Source organism: Mandrillus leucophaeus, unplaced genomic scaffold (assembly GCF_000951045.1).
Source record: "Mandrillus leucophaeus isolate KB7577 unplaced genomic scaffold, Mleu.le_1.0 Scaffold91, whole genome shotgun sequence".
NCBI lineage: Eukaryota > Metazoa > Chordata > Mammalia > Primates > Cercopithecidae > Mandrillus > Mandrillus leucophaeus.
The window spans coordinates 4,792,768-4,809,451 of record NW_012109919.1 but is presented as its reverse complement, the minus strand read 5'-3'; the positions used below and the strand labels follow the sequence as shown (position 1 = coordinate 4,809,451).

Sequence of the window (16,684 nt, the reverse complement as noted above, 5' to 3'; positions counted from 1 at the left end):
TAGGTGACTTTGACTCTCTTAACACCAGAAGTATTTTCCTGGGGTTGAAGAGCAGTGGCAGCTCCAATTCTTATATAGAAGGGGATTAGGGTAGCAATCATTGGAAGGAACCTTTTTTAAAACTATTTCTACATAGCCAATACCATGCTTTTACTAGGATTGGAGACCCACGCAAATTATATGTCAGAGTTTAAAGAATGGCCCCAACCCCCACTTCTGATCGTACCCATCTGATGAGAGAGGAGGAAGGCTGGCAAAAAAGCAAGAGTTGCCTGAAATTCAATTCCACTGACAATTTGTAGGACTGACGTGATCCTGCTTGGCTGTAAACAAAATTAGTGTAAAGATAATTATGAAAGAGGTCTGCTCTAAATTTGAGATGACTTTCTAGATCTCCAAGTGAACGTCTCATAGCAAAATGATTCCTCAATTTTTAGAAAAGCTTATGAACAATGAATTACATCAGTGATTACCCATGAGTAAAGGTGAAATTAAATGGGAGTAAAGAGGTGTTTGAAACTATTTTATTCCATCAAATTACCACCTTAGGATAGTTTCAACATTATTTGTCATTTCTCAAACAGATTCATAAAGGGACACATTTTCCCTAATAATAGCTGTGTATTGGGTTTGTCTATGAATATAAAGACTAATGAAAATGCCACTTCCTTGAAAGGGAGTTTGTTGGAAATTAGAACTTAGCATTGACATAAATTTATTTCTCTTACTGGAAAAAATATACACACATATGTGCTTATTTGTATATATCTAATACTATATAATATAATATATAAGATAACAGATAGCATCTGGGTGCAGTGGCTCATGCCTAAAATCCCAGCACTTCGGGAGGCGGAGGCAGGCGGATCACAAGGTCAGGAGATCAAGATCATCCTGGTTAACACAGTGAAACCCCGTCTCTACTAAAAATACAAAAAATTAGCCAGACGTAGTGGCAGGCGCCTGTAATCCCAGCTACTCAGGAGGCTGAGCAGGAGAATGGCGTGAACCCTGGAGGTAGAGTTTGCAGGGAGCCAAGATTGCGCCACTGTACTCCAGCCTGGGTGACAGAGCGAGACTCCGGCTCAAAAAAATAAATAAATAAATAAAATAAAAAATAACAACAACAACAACAAAAACAGATAGATCAATCGATACTATAATTGGATGTAAGGGAAAGTGATGACTCTCAGTGATGAGACTATAAACTGGTTCCCAGATTTGGACAAAAAGAGAGCCATGAATTAGCTTGGCACAGTAGCACCAGCTACTAGGGAGGCTGAGGCAGGATGATCAATTGAGCACAAGATTTTTGAGGCTGTAAGTTCTATGATTGTGTCCGTGAATAGCCACAGCATTCCAGGTTGGTCAACATAGTGAGACCACATTTCTAAAAAACAATAAATAAACAAATAAAAATGAGAAGGGCAGCTGTGAATTATTCTGTGTTGTTGGAAATTGTTCATGGCCTCATAAGGGGGATAACTTTCAAAATAGCATTTGTTTGGGACAATCTTGCATGTTTATATTAATTAAATGTGAAAATATTTTTAAAAATTCCCTAGAAAGGTTATTGTTATTTTTGAGGCACACACAGTGGGTTTCATGGACATGCAACTAGAGCAAGTTTCTATTCAGTATAGTCTTTGGCCGCCTGCAAGTCCTAGGTGCAGGCTTGGGGAAGGTCAGGATAGGTGTGTGCTGTGCTGTCTTGGGGCAGGGGAAGGTGGATACCAGCCCTGCCCAGCTCCTGCAGCATTAGGGTACATTCAGAATGCCAATTGGCAGGTACCAATTCAGATACCTAGCACATCCTGAAAGGGAAGTTGCAATCTATTGGGAGTGAGGGTTGGCTGCTCTCCCTGTGTTAGAGTTCAGTCCTTGGGTAGGGGATGTCTGGGTCCTTGTCGAAGTCCCACATTTTAATTTTTCACTGGGCCCTGCAAGTTAAGTAGCCACTCCTTCACAGACACACTCACACAAAGGCTCACCACGATGATCACTGTCAAACATTAACCAGAATCACTACCTCAAGACACTTCAATAACTTTGAATGCTCTTACCACAACTCCCATAAACAAATGCAAACACAATTTAGACTGAGAAATAATAAACTTTATAATGGGTTAATGATTTGCCTACGTTTACAGAATTTCCTTAATACATTTGTTGTTAAGAGGGAAACAATTAAATGTTAGTCAAAATCCCTGGAGATAGTGGGCTGGCAAATAAAATAAGTTAAACACCTTTATAGGGCTCAGTTTCCTAAAAACAGCAGCTAGTGAAAAGCAACTCAATTTATCATTGGAGAAACTGTCAAAATCTGTGTCCCCGCCAAATCTCCTGTTGAGATCTAATCCCCTGTGTTGGAGTTGACCAAAGTAGAGATTCTTAATGACCAACAAAGATTTTGATACCTCTGTGAATATTATTTATTACTGTCATTTCTACTGTTATTATTACATTCTGCATTTGAAAAAAAATATCAGGGTCCATGGATTAATTTCTACCTCTACTGCCCACATGGTTGTATATCCATAACTGCACTTACACTCTTCCTTTTCTCTTTCTTCTTCGTCTTGGGCTTTTCCTCAAGTCTTTATTTCCTCTTCCCTTTGCCGTGTCTTGTTTCCAACACCCAGTGTCATCTATGAACACTGATCAGCATTGCCGCAGGGACTACACTTGGTGAAGATGCCCTGTGCCCCTGTGTTAGGCCATTCTTCATTGCTATAAAGAAATACCTGAAGCTGCGTAATTTATAAAGGAAAGATATTTAATTGGCTCACAGTTCTCCAGGCTATACAGGAAGCATGGCTCTGGCATCCATTTGGTCTCTGGTGAAGCCTCAGGAAACTTACAGCCATGGCAGGAGGGTTTCGAAAGGAGGAACAGTCATCTCACATGGCCAGACCAGGAGCATGAGTGAAGGGGGTAGATACCACACACTTTTAAACGACCAGATCTCCCGTGAACTCACTCCTCATCAAGAGGCTGGCTCCTTAAGCCATTCATGAGAGATCCGCTCCCATGATCCAAACACTTCCCTCAGGCCCCACCTCCAACACAGGGGACTACATTTCACCAGGAGATTTGGTGGGGGCACAGACTTTGAGTTTCTCCAACGATAAATTGAGTTGATTTTTACTAGCTGCTGTTTTTAAAGGTGTTTGAGAAATAATCCATACAATATTTGGCAAGTTCCTTTGAGGACTATCATCTATATATGTGTGGACATTAAGTCTTTGAGGGTTGGCCTTTTTTCCTTTTGATTAAAATGTCCTGCTTGGACCCCTCTTCATTCACTTTGAATCATTCCATTTTGAACCAGGATCGAGTTGGGTGGGCTAAGGCTACATGCAGTTTCGTATCGGGGCCTGACAGGGTGCAGTGGCTGCTCAGGAGTCCGCTAGTTCACACAGTCCATACTTCTGATTCACAGTCAGCCTGGGAGTTGCTGCCAGCCCTAGATCCCCATTTGTGGAGTTCATTGGTCTTTTTCCTTGTCTGTTGTGTGACCCTGCACTCAGAAGACCTCATTCTGCTTGTTTCTGACCATTTCTCCAAGTTGTCAGGGTCTTTTTGAATTATACTCCTGTATTCTAGAGTTCCAGTCAACCTTCTCTGCTGGGTTCGGAGCACAGGCACAATGCCTACGCTCCATGTAAACACATTTTCATGGTGAAAGCTACAATATATTTTAAATTATTATGGTTGTAGCATTATATAAAAAAATTAAAAGCATGAAATTATGTAATTGTATTTACATATGACATCTGTCTATATCTATACATAGGAAGATCAAAGGGTACATATATATGTATACTTGTGTATGTAGGATTTATTCTTCTGACTCAAGAAAGCAATCTGATGACGTGACATGTTTCTACTAAACAGCACACATCAAGACATGTTATGCTGCTTCTGTTTATCCCACCTATTGGAGGGTTTAGATTATGTTCTGCACATTGCTGAATCAGACAAATAAGGAATAGATGTTAAATTGAACAACCTACTGCCTACATTCATTGCTTGATGTTTTATTTAGAAAGCCAATTCTCAATGCAAGTCCAAAAAAAAACTGAGAGAAATGAATATCCAGAAATATTCATTTCATTTTTCAGGAAAACAGCATCTCCCCTTCAAGGAACATGAATTGTTCTTTCTCCTTAACTCTTCAGCCAACTCCCTCTGGATCTCAAGTTTGGCTCTATTGCTTGGTGTTTCTTTTTTTTTTTTTTTTTTTTCTGTGTGTGCGTGTGTGTAGGGAGGAGAAGCATGTGTCTGAGGTGGCGACAACAGTCGCAGAGCCAGAGCCTTAATCACTGTTTACTGATTTAGTCCATTTTACTAGCAGGCAGTGCTTTTCCAGAGAGCTGTTTTCCTGGCGGGGTGCAACGACTGCTTTCAGGGGCAAAAGTATGTGTCTTGAAGTTGTCTGGCTCACTCTCCCTGGCACTCACTGCCTTGCCACCCTTGGCAGGGCCGCTGCACCCATGCAATGGGCCGGCGTGTCCGCCTCTGCCTCTGACGGTGCTCATCTGGTGGTAGTGTTAATGAGAGCTGGATGAAAGCAGGAGGCAGGGCACAGAGGACCCACCGGGGCGACCAAACAATACCAGAGCCAGCACGTTTCACACTGTGCCTCTGCTCCTGTGGTGAAAAGAATTGAAAATGACAGATCGAGGATTTTGCCTTCCCCTCTGATAGGCTTTTTTGTTTGGTTTGTTTACACTGCTTTGGGGTTGAGTGGCTGCTATTGTGGTTGCTGTCTTTCCTCTCTGCTTTTTCCTTACAATTGTGTACTTGTTACACTTAAAATGGTGGCTTAGAGATGAACAAGAAAAAGGGCCAGTTAGGAATTGTTCATATTTCTTGAATAGTTTATTTGCCACTTTTAATAATCTCCATCTCTCTACTCCCATGTGTCATGGTCAACACCTGAACTCCTCCAGTGACTTGCAAATTCAGAGAATTGTGGAGGGGGGCTGACCTGTGAAATTAGGTTTACCGGACAAAAGATAAGTGGGTGATGTGAGTGTTGGAAAAACTTTGTGGGTATTAGTGTAAGTGTGTGAACATCAAAGGTATTGCATGGCTCTTCTAGGTAACTACTCCCAGGACCAATCAAACGGCTGCAATGCATCCCCATTGGCATATCTCATATTAGAGTCCATTCAGGGCAAGAGGAACATTCATCAGACATAGGGGTCTTCGTTGGTCCCAGGCCTGAGAAAATTCGAGGGTGTGGCTGTAAGCTCGGGGTGGAAGCCAGAACTTTGTCTAAAGGGAAACTTGCCAGCAACATGAATTGCTGACATCACGATAATCCCCAAAATAACAAACTCCCTTCTCTCTCACGCTTCTTACTCTTCTGCTGTCCAGTCCAGATGTTTTGGAGGGTGATTTCCAGTCTTGCGCTTTCTGTATTTTTTTTTTAATTGAAGGAGTTGTATGTGCATCCCAAATAAAATGTTCAACATTAGATTGAAAAACCATCATTCCATTATTATAACCATTGCAGTCAACCGTAGTGATTGCCATGAGATGCCAAGTGCTTTGAAACTTCCTACACTGGCATCCTCATTCCCCTACAGTCCAGGTTACCCTCCTACCTGACCATTCACTGAAACTCTCAGTGGTGCCCAGTGGGCCATCATCGTCCTCTTCCTGTCACCTGCATTACCTACCAGAGACTCAGTGCAGTTGAGCCATTTCTCCTTTCCAACACTCTCTTTTCCCATTTAATAATTATTCCTATACTCTCCCAGTCTCCCATAAACTCACAGGACTCAGTGAGATTGGGGGATTATGTGAATGTCCATGGAGCATCTTGAAAACATTCGTTGTAAACTGTGCTTGCTATCTTAAAACACTCTCTACATACTTCAAGCATCAGTTTAAGAAAGCGTGCTGCTTTTAATTCAGTAGTATTTATCAGGGCCTATGCTAGAGAAAGATTCCTTTCCAACTTCAATAAAAACCCTCTGATTGCTATATAATCATCATTATTAATATTAATAATAATGCAAATAAAGTGTCCCTAATGCCTTTATAAGTAGCCATCAAATGACGACATTTCTAAGGACTAAAATTTGGAAAATCAGAGAAATGTCTGGTAAAGTGAAGTGTCCAGTTTTGCTTTTAACCCTACTTGTCACCGTCCTTACCTGTGTGAAAGGGAATTGATTTCACGTGTGTTGATATTATGTGCAGTTGACAATCCCCCAGGTGTACATAGTCAGAACCTTTAGTGGCACAGAGACAGATACAGAACCACATTTTCTGCTCTCTGTAATTGTGTAGGTAAGGCCTGGGATGTTGTTACAGAGATTAACATCTTTGCTGGAAAATTCAAAGCAACGTGGATCTAAAACAAACTGTAAACATATCTCAAAAGTAGACACCTCTAAGTGAATCGTAACAGTCATGTGTGACACTGGTCTGGATTTTTGCAGAAGGACTGAATTATCACAAGAGCGCTCTAGTCTTTACAAATCTCAACAACATCATCTCAACTTCAAAGTTGTTATTTTCTGTTTTTCAACTCAAAGTAGATAATATCTGAAATGAGGGAGAGAGAGTGGGAGAGAGAGAGAGAGAAATGAAGTGAGAAAAGGAAAGGAGGAGAGATCACCTTTAAAGCTTTTCTTTTCTCTTTCTTTCAAATGACACAATAGAATTTTTTTTTTTTTCCTAAAGTTGTATTAGGGATTCACTTAAGCAGAAATGAACTGTAATATGCAAATAGTTCTAATTGGACTGCTAATAGAGCGTGTCTCTGTTGTTTTTTTGTAGGGAGTTTTATGCCTATGTAATCAGTGCAGACAGCCGTTAAGTAAATGAAGAGGCAACTAACAATGTCAGAAAAGAGACCGGGCGGTTCCGGCTGACACTACCCTAATCTTCCAGGACCCATTAAATGGCAGTTTCAACGCATTACCTACCATAACATCCTTGAATATCACTGATTTTATTTGCAGTATCAAACATTCCATTTCATGCCCCATTAACAGTGGGAGCCTGAGCTTTTTGACGCAGCTAAACATTTTACTAACTACCTGGACTAAGTAACCAATTAACTTTTGGAGACAATACGGCCAATTAAGCGCGAAAAGGTAAGGCTGTCATCCCCCACGAAAATTGAATTTCCTTTTCCTGATGGCACTTATTGTCGCCGTTCAATTGTTAATGGAGATTCGGTCCCTATTAAAGTATGAAGGCAAAGCGGAATGGAAAAGTTCAGAGGACTTGGTTCCTAAAGAGTAGGTCACAAAGTGTCCCAACTGGCCACTAATTCAGTTAACTTTTCTTCATGCCAGATTACTTATTGGATGCGACTGGAACAGGGCTCTAATATGACATTCTGTGATAGTACATTGTGCAATCTGGTAGCTTGAGAGGAACCCATAGGCCCAGGGCGGTAGTTTGGGACCTTGTATGGGAGGTTTTGGGGGGGGGGGAAGTTATCCATTTTTATTTTTGTTTTTGTTTTTTTTGACAGCAGAAATATCAGTGTCCGACAAGATATTGCCCTGGTTATCACTGGCTTGGACTCTTCAGAGAGAAAAACAAATCCATGTATGGAGAGGTGGGCTCCAAATTAAGCCTCTGTGGTTTGGGAAGTCATTTTCTAAATGGCAGACAAGGTCTCGGGTGGTGATTCTGCTATGTGGATTTGACTCCAGTTGACTGGAATGGAGCACAAGTAATGAACTTGGATATCACATTTTTGAAAGCTTGAGGCAAATTTTATCCCTTTGGTAGACGTCTTTCATCTTTGAAGGTACAGAAGAAAATTTGTCCTGGAGGGCATCTTCCACAGGCCTTGTATAAGTGAGAAACATGAAGCTGATATAGAGTCAGAAACTAAACACTGAACTCAGATTTATCTATCTGTTAAACACACACACACACACACACACACACAATCAAACAGCTTTGTGAAAATGCAACTGTTCTCAATAGGAAGAGAAATCAAGAATTTTGAAAAGCAGGTAAAGAATAGACTTCCAATGATGGTCATTTGAATCTGACTTTAATACAAAAATGTTAATGCTTACATATGTAATGTTGTCAAATTATTCCTAGAGCAATACAATTGTTTAACATTTATTTGAAACCTGCTCACATACACTTAAAATCTGATTTGGGCCTGAAAACTCATAAGTAAAGCAGTGATCTAAGTTGTGCTTGAAATTATTAATTTCCTGTATTGTTTAATGGTAGAGGTATTTGATCCCCATAGAACAGCTGTTGAATTGTCATGGGAAAAAAAAATTCATGTATTCCATTGCTATGTTAGTATTCTTGGTTCATAACTTTTTTATGTTGTTTCTGCCAGATTCTGTGATGATGGAAAGCAGGAACAAAAAGAATTAATGTTATATACTCTCAGGTTTAGATATTTTTTGAAGAATTTGATGAGGATTGTTACTTCCAAAGAAGATTTGAATAAGAAATAGTTCTATGTTAATATGGACCAATTAATAACATTGATTGAAATTTCCTTTTGAAATTTTTCTTGGATTTTAATATCTTTTCTCAAGAGACACAGTTTTCTTTATAGAAGTGATTGCTGTGGGCTATTTATTTTAGCCATTTTCCCATGGCAGTGGATGATTTAAAAATGATTACAATAGTTTGAACTTCCTGTTATTTAAGATAGAGGAGTAAAGCCAGATCTCAAATGCTTCCCACTCCCTCCCTCTGACATCCCTACAAGAGAATAATTAAAACAAACAAGCAATGATAAAACTACATCAGCAGTACTCAAACTGTGGAAAGGGCTGGTGGCCAGAAGCTTCCAATCATCCACATCACTAAGTAAAGATGGCGGGAGATATTACACGAAGCGCCAAGCGAGGAGGTGCCGCAAAGCCTTAGGGTCAGCTGAGGTGGGCAGAGAGGCATACAGTTGTAGAGAGACCCACATGCGGTTCCTCCCAGCCTTTTGCACAATCAGGGGAGAAGCCAAAAGTCTTTTGCCACTTGAGTTAATAGAAGTGAAAATGAAGAGGAAAGTAAACAATCAGTGCTATCGCTGGTACAAAGTTTCCAGGGGCCCACACTGTACCGCCTACTAGAGTCAAGTAGGTCCCTGAGAAGCCAATCTTGAAAATAGACATTTAACAAGAGGAAAGGGCAGATACTCGTTGTAACCACTGAGGTTGCAGCAAATTCTCAGGCTACCGAAAATTCTTCACTCAAGTGTGGCTCTTAGAAGGGGATACAGGAGGGGAGAGGGGAAAGTGACTAATTATATAGCAAAACAAAATAAAACAAAAATCCGGATCAATCAACCAAACTATAAACCATTTAGAAAAAAAATAATGAATTGTTTTTAATCATCTGGGGATGAGTAGATCTTCCTAATAAACACAAAATTCACATACTAGAAAATGCTAGATATATGTGACTAAAAATATTATGGATAACAAGTACACACCGTCATGTTTAGAAGTCTAAGGAGAGTCAATCCAGGGAAAAAATAATTCATCTTTTCACAAAGGTCTATTATTTTAACTAATAAAAGCTCAAACAAATCAATAAAAAAGATAGAAAACTAGCAATTTACAAAGAAGTAAATACAAATGGCCAATAAATATATTTCAATTCTCAGTTTTACTCAGAATTTTTTAAATTGCAAATTAAAATAACAGCAGGTTACCATTTTTAATCTCTCTGATGAAACGAATGCTAAGGTTGGTTTCTCCCCAGTGCTGAAGTGGGTGGAGCCAGGCTGCCACTTTCTATAAACTTCTGAGTGGCAATTTACTAATGCATTTCCATATTTAAAAAGAGTCCTCTACTAGGAGTGCTATAAGTTACACAAACAGAAATACACAGTTATGCATATACATACATATACATATATTTAACTTTCATATATAATTTAAATATGTATTATATGTATTATATACATATCAACTTTATGTATCTAAGACACACATATATTAATTGTATATATATATTTTACAAAAGCATTAAAAATAATTTTGGCAATAACCAAAGTATCTGCCAATAAAGGGGTGTTATATTATAATAAAGTTCGCTGAATAGAAAGATTGCTAGATACATTAAATAAAAAAATAAAGTGCACAATGATACACTTTTCTGAAAAGAAAGATTGCTGATATGTTATATTAAAAAAAATCAAGCGCAACGGGATTGTTTTCTGATGTGTACATAGTATTTTTCATTAAGTATATATATATTTAGATATGTTCACACATTTTTCATATAGACACAAATTTTTCATATATATTTATTTCTACTATTATAAATAATATAAACAAATCTATGTATATCTCCATGTGTTTTGCATAATCTAATACATTCACGAATGTTTAGGGCCTCTGGAATAAATCATAAGAAATTATGTATGCTAGTTGCAGTTAAAGTCTGGTGGGGGTTGTTATAAAAAAAGGATGTTACTTTTTACTTTGGATATTCTGAGTTTTTAAGTTATGCACATGTATTGTTTCATATTATAAATTAATATCCACATTGTTAATAAGAGGGCTCAGCTTCTGGGCACATTTTGCTTATTTGACTGTTTTCCTCTTGATATTTTTCACTAGAAACAATCAAAATCACTTTTAAAATAGTTTTTTTCTTGCTCCCTATGTGATTGTAGAAAATTTAGAAAACAGGCTTTTCCTATCAGGATGAGCACAGATAATTTGTGTCTATGGACATTCTGTGAAGGCCCATTGTGTCGAGCAGTGTATTAAAACATAAACATGGCTCTTCCCCCAAGAAACGTACATTTTAGTGAGGGGTATATATATTCCAGTGAAGTATACAAACGATTATAAAAGGGTGTGTTTAATGATCCTTTAAGGGCACTTACAAGATTTCTGTGACAAGATATAAATGAAATGCCTCATCGTGTTTGGGCTTGAATTAATATTTAGCTTTTTGAAATAATATTTTCTGACTAATAAACTAATACAGCGCTCATTTACTAAACTTAGAAAAAATGCAGACAAGTCAAAAACTTCCCAGTTTGAACAGTTTTGTATCTTGCTTTTGCAGTGAACATTTAAAAAAGGAAATTAGGTAAACAGCTAAGCATTCAATGAAGGCTCAGAACTAATATAACTACTACAATTATATCTTTCTCGAGACATTGTATCATAAGCATTTCTTTATGGCAATCAATTATCTTTGAAAGCATAACATATATGATTCAGTGATACAATATAACTTATTTGAACAGTTCATGGTTGTTGGACAATCATTTTGAACTTTATTTTTTCCCATACATATTTTTAGCTGTGACTTACATAGGCTCTTTAATGACACCTTATGTATATATTGCCATCCTAATGAAGTTGTACCTTTTCTGAGAAGGGAAATTATGAGATGGAGGTGGCCATATGGTGGAACTGGAAGAGGCAATACACTCACAGGCCCCCAGTTACCGTCCATACACTACCTTTGGCTTCCCAAACAAGCCTCCTCCACTTGGGACATTCTGAATCTCCTGAATACACATTCAGGTGGGAAAAACCTGCATTATAAAAATAGTGTAAGAACGTGCTCTGAAACCTGAATGTATTAAATCATTAGTTGGATTTTTGTTTGTTTGTTTGTTTGTTTGTCTTAAGACACTTTGGACTGGCAACCATGCACAACGAGGAGAAAGGAGATGAGTTTGCAGGGCCATTCCAGAAATGAGCAGTTAAACAGACATACAGTGGCATGGGCTTGAAGTGAAGTGAACACCATAGGCATAAAAGGGCAGTGAGAGATGTGAACGAGCACTAGGTGGGACCTGTGATTGGCTGGATTGGTCCTAAAGCACAGGGCATGAAGGAAAAGATCTAATGGGATTGCTAAGTGTTAGGGCTGCAAATCTTTATAAGATGATCTTAACAAATAGGGATAAATGAGAAGGGTAAGAGAAGTTAAGAAAGCATTTAATGACAAACACGAAGTCACCAATTATTCAGGTAAGTTGAGTTACAATTTGATATAAGAGGCAGGTGAGTCTCTTAACCATTTTCAGCATCCAAGGTAAATAAATATGACCGTTGTAGTTGAAACAACTAGAGAGCCAAGGTCTGACATCCCAGATGCCTGCCAGCAGACTTCTAATCTCCATCCAGAGAAAGATGACTGTGCTTAACACAAGTCAATACCTGTGGACAAAGGTAGAAAAGAGTCTACATGAATGAAGAGAGCTGTGAACATACTGAAAATTGAGTGAGCCAAGGTCTTTACAGTGAAGTATACTTTACAAGATCCCTCAAAGTTCTGAATATGGGGGTAGGGTTATAGAACCATAGAAAAATGGGAGACATGGAAGGGGAGGTTTAGACATTTTTCTGTTATGAGATTGAATTCATTCAAAGTCACTTAGATTGTAATAATGAGGTTCATTTAAGACCTAGGACTTGCTGAAATAATATGGTTAAAGCCATGAGACATTAAGATTGTACTTGCCATAACAGAACCCGTTTGGGCTATTATTAATCTAATCTCATAAGTGCACATAATACCCAAGCAAGCAAACCAAAGCTTTGAATTCAGTTTACACTAATAGTAAGAATATCTCATGGGCTTTTCACCGGGATTCTCTGTACCATTAAGCAATTACTAGTGGCTAGAACACTACTAGCCCACATGTCGCTATTCTGGTTAGGGGATTTTCTTGCCTGCCTGACTAAATCTTCCAATTAAATGCAATGGTAGTACATTCATTTCAGTTCTTCACTCACAATGCACAGTGGAAAGTATTGTTACTTCAAGTAAACAGCTTTAGGAGCTGTTGAACCACAGACATAGCATTTCTGGTTTTTATCATTCCTGCCAGCGGTAGGATATCATTGTGTAACAAGCAAAGGTGAGGCCTGGAGACAAAGACAGTCTTTTTTATTGATATAGCAACATCTTTATCAACAAAGTTGCTATATCCAATGACTCCTTTCTTTTTCTGTATCTGTAAGTCAGAGACAGAGTTATATTTAAATTTGCTCTATTTAAAGTTCGACTGAAATTTAAAGCCCAAGGAAGGTCAAACTAGCATAAAGTCTCTCCTACAGTGTTCCTTAGAAATAAATTAAAATTTATTTTAATTTTTAAATAAAATATTATAATTAACAGTTATTTCAGTTCTAAATAAAATCATATGGTAATAATTATTATATTATGTATATGGATTTTTTCAAAAACATGATAGATTTATGCCTAAAAATTAATACATTTAGTGGTGGAACCAATTCTTGAATTAGTTTTAATTATTTACAGTAAAGATTTTTTCATGATGATATATAGGATCAGTGTACAACCTTTCTGTAAATCTTATAAAACAGTAGAGAATGACTATCTCTGAAACATAGTGTAGTGATTAAGCATGCAGGCTATTAAAATAATAATTTCTGAATTCACACCATAATTCTAGCATCAACTAGCTTTGATTAAATTTACTTATCTTGTCAATGCCTCAGATTTATCTGTTTAAAAAAAGCAATAATAGTACTTACCACACAGAGTTATTGTGAGAATTAAATGAAATCCTAAATTATAGAACGTACCATATTAGTTTAATCATTTATAACCAAGTGCACGTTTTTGAACCCTAGGGACTATAGTAATGGTACAAGATAATGAACACATAAATATTCCAGAGGATTTAGATAAAATCATAGATAATGGTAGCTCCTCCTCTTTTTTTTTTTTTTAAAAAAAAAAACTAGAGTCAAGGATATATGGGCTATATTTATAGATTTTCATGATATAATCACAGAACTTACTAGAATCCCTGAGAAAGTTCCTCATGGTGCTACAACCTGAGGTGGACAATGAATTTGAAGCCCCATTGATATGACAAAAGACCTCAGTTACTATAGAAAGATTTACTAATCAAAACGTGAATTGGATAAGTGCATAATCCATTTATATGTGAAAACTTCCTCCTGGTCCCCACCTCCATACAACTCGTAGAATATTAGACGTCTCCGAAACTCTTTTATAAATGGATGGTAATATTTTTCTCTGTCTGATGTTTAACTTGATAATTTAAGACTAGTAGGAGTGTCAGAGTCAAATTTGTGGTATTTTCAGTTTCTTGATACTGTAAGTGCTATCCTACTCATAAAAAATCAAATACAGGCCAAGCGCAGTGGCTCACTCCTGTAATCCCAACACTTTGGGAGGCCGAGGTGGGCAGATCACAAGGTCAGGAGTTTGAGTCCAGCCTAACCAACATGGTGAAACCCCGTCTCTGCTAAAAAATACAAAAATTTGCCAGGCATGGTGGCACGTGCATGTAATCCCAGCTACTCAGGAAGCCGAAGCAGGAGAATTGCTTGAACCCAAGAGGCAGAGGTTACAGTGAGCTGAGATCGTGCCGCTGAGATCCAGCCTGGGCAACAGAGCAAGATTCCGTCTCAAAAAAAAGAAATCAGATATAATACTAATTCTTTATTGTTGCACACACAAATCCTCCAGAATTGCATATTAGACTCCCCTTTCTCTATTACTTTAGGCATGCATAAAGTCCCAGGGTCTCATTGGGGTGGGGCAGGCACAGGTAGAAAAACTAAGAAACAAAAATTCTTCAGCAGTATGATCATTTTTTAGATTTACCTAACTATTCAGACATACCAAACTAATACAATTAACTCAAACTTTTGCTTCTTTTTTCCTAGGGAGACATTAGTATTACACAGTGTAAATTATTGGAGGGTTTCCTTCTGTTCCGTAACTTTTTTTTTTTTCTTGGTTGAATCTTTAACTTTAAAAAAGAAGCACCAAATAATTATTTCAGTCTTGCTGTTCGAAGCCAAGAGTGATGTTCAGTGGTAAAAGTTTTGGGGGCCTAATAGGAGAAACACTATCTCCCATTATGAAATTTTATAACTGTTTCTTCGTACTTATTTTCCAAACTAAAAGCCTTGTTCTTTCCCTTAGAGCCTGGCCACAATGGAAAACTGCAAGGTTCAAATCCTGGAGTGCAGAAGAAGCATTAGGCATTGACCCTGTGTCTTCCTAATAGATCTGCAAAGTGCTTTGTTCCTGGAAATCATCCGATGAGTAGTTCAGTGCTATTGTATATCTTGTTAGAGCAGCAGAAGTGCCACAAAATGAACTAAAATCTCCCTGCAGAGTTGCTGTATCATATGCTGAGAACATTCTGAACTTTCAACAAATTCATGTTACGATCTTGGGTAGCCATGGTTAAATCTGTACAGGGGTTAAATGAGAAATATGAGTCTGCTGTTAAGTGTCTTCTGAGAGTGACAAAGCTCTCTGGCCATAAGGGATGGGAGAGGAGGGATTTCTTCTCAGCCCTTCCAGCCTTTTCCAGCTATATCACAGACAGGAGACATAATGCAAAGGGGCTCAGACATTGACTTCCTGGATCCTTACAGCCCCAGGCATTGACACCCCTCTACCTGACTTTTCCCACACTGTAAAATGAGGATCCTCCTATATTATGGAGTTTATTGTGATAGCTAAATAGCTGAGAGGAAGGACATCTCATTTGTTTTAACTATGCGGTTTCCTGTCTATCTATCCCATCAATCTATCAATCAATCTATCTATCAATCTGTCTATCCCTGTCAATCTATCTATCTATCTATCTATCTATCTATCTATCTATCTATCTATCTATCTATCTATCTATCTATATCTGTCTATATCTATCATGTATCTATCATCTATTCATCTATCAGCTATCATCTGTGTATCCCTATCAATTAATCTATCTACCTGTCCATCCATCCATCTATCTCTATCATCTATCATCTATTCATCTATCACTTATCATCTGTCAATCTCTCACTTATCATCTGTCAATCCATCTACCTACCTATCAAAAGCAACACATTTTCTTCCTGACTTTAAAAACATTTAAGTGGACCAGGCGCGGTGGCTCACACCTGTAATCCCAGCACTTTGGGAGGCCAAGGTGGGCAGATCACAAGGTCAGGAGATGGAGACCATCCTGGCTAACATGCTGAAACCCTGTCTCTACTAAAAACACAAAAAACAAGAAAAAAAGTTAGCCGGGCGTGGTGGCAGGCGCCTGTAGTCCCAGCTACTCGGGAGGCTGAGGCAGAATGACGTGAACCTGGGAGGCGGAGCTTGCAGTGAGCTGAGATAGTGCCACTGCACTCCAGCCTGGGCGACAGAGTGAAACTCTGTCTCAAAAAAAAAAAAAAAAAAAAAAAAAAATTAATTAATTAATTAATTAAAATAAAAATAAAAATTTAGTGACACTCTCTCCACTCTTTTGATTAAGGAAGTCTGATTTTTAGGCTTTGGATTTTATTAGGTCTTCAATATAATAGTTGTTTCACATATCTCTCCTAAATTGCCATTTAAAAAACTGCTTTACTGAAGTTTAAAGTGCACATTTTGATACATTTTGACACACATATACACCCATGAAATCATCACCACAATCAGGATAGTAAATCTATCCACTACCACCAAGATTTACTTGCACTCCTTTGAACTTTCTTCCCAGTCCCCACCCCCTTCCTATCCCCAATCCCCAATCCTCAAGCAATCACTGATTTGCTTTCTGTCACTATCAGTTAATTCAAATTTTTTAGAACTGTATGTAAATAAAATCATTTGATGTATATGCACTTTCTCTGTTCACTCAGTACAATTTGAGATTTAGCTATGTATTTGCATGTGTCAATAGTTTATTTTTTTATTG

At 38.0% G+C, this 16,684-nt stretch overlaps 1 long non-coding RNA gene across 1 annotated transcript in view; it reads left to right on the top strand.

Moving 5' to 3' along the window:
* The window catches only part of LOC105531816, a 72,663-nt gene extending 57,095 nt beyond the window's left edge, over positions 1-15,568 (top strand). The window contains exons 4-6 of the long non-coding RNA XR_001004863.1: positions 6,799-7,118; positions 10,640-10,783; positions 14,923-15,568. This is a non-coding gene — a long non-coding RNA (uncharacterized LOC105531816). The remainder of the gene's footprint in view (positions 1-6,798; positions 7,119-10,639; positions 10,784-14,922) is intronic.
* The last annotated feature ends 1,116 nt before the right edge of the window (positions 15,569-16,684 follow it).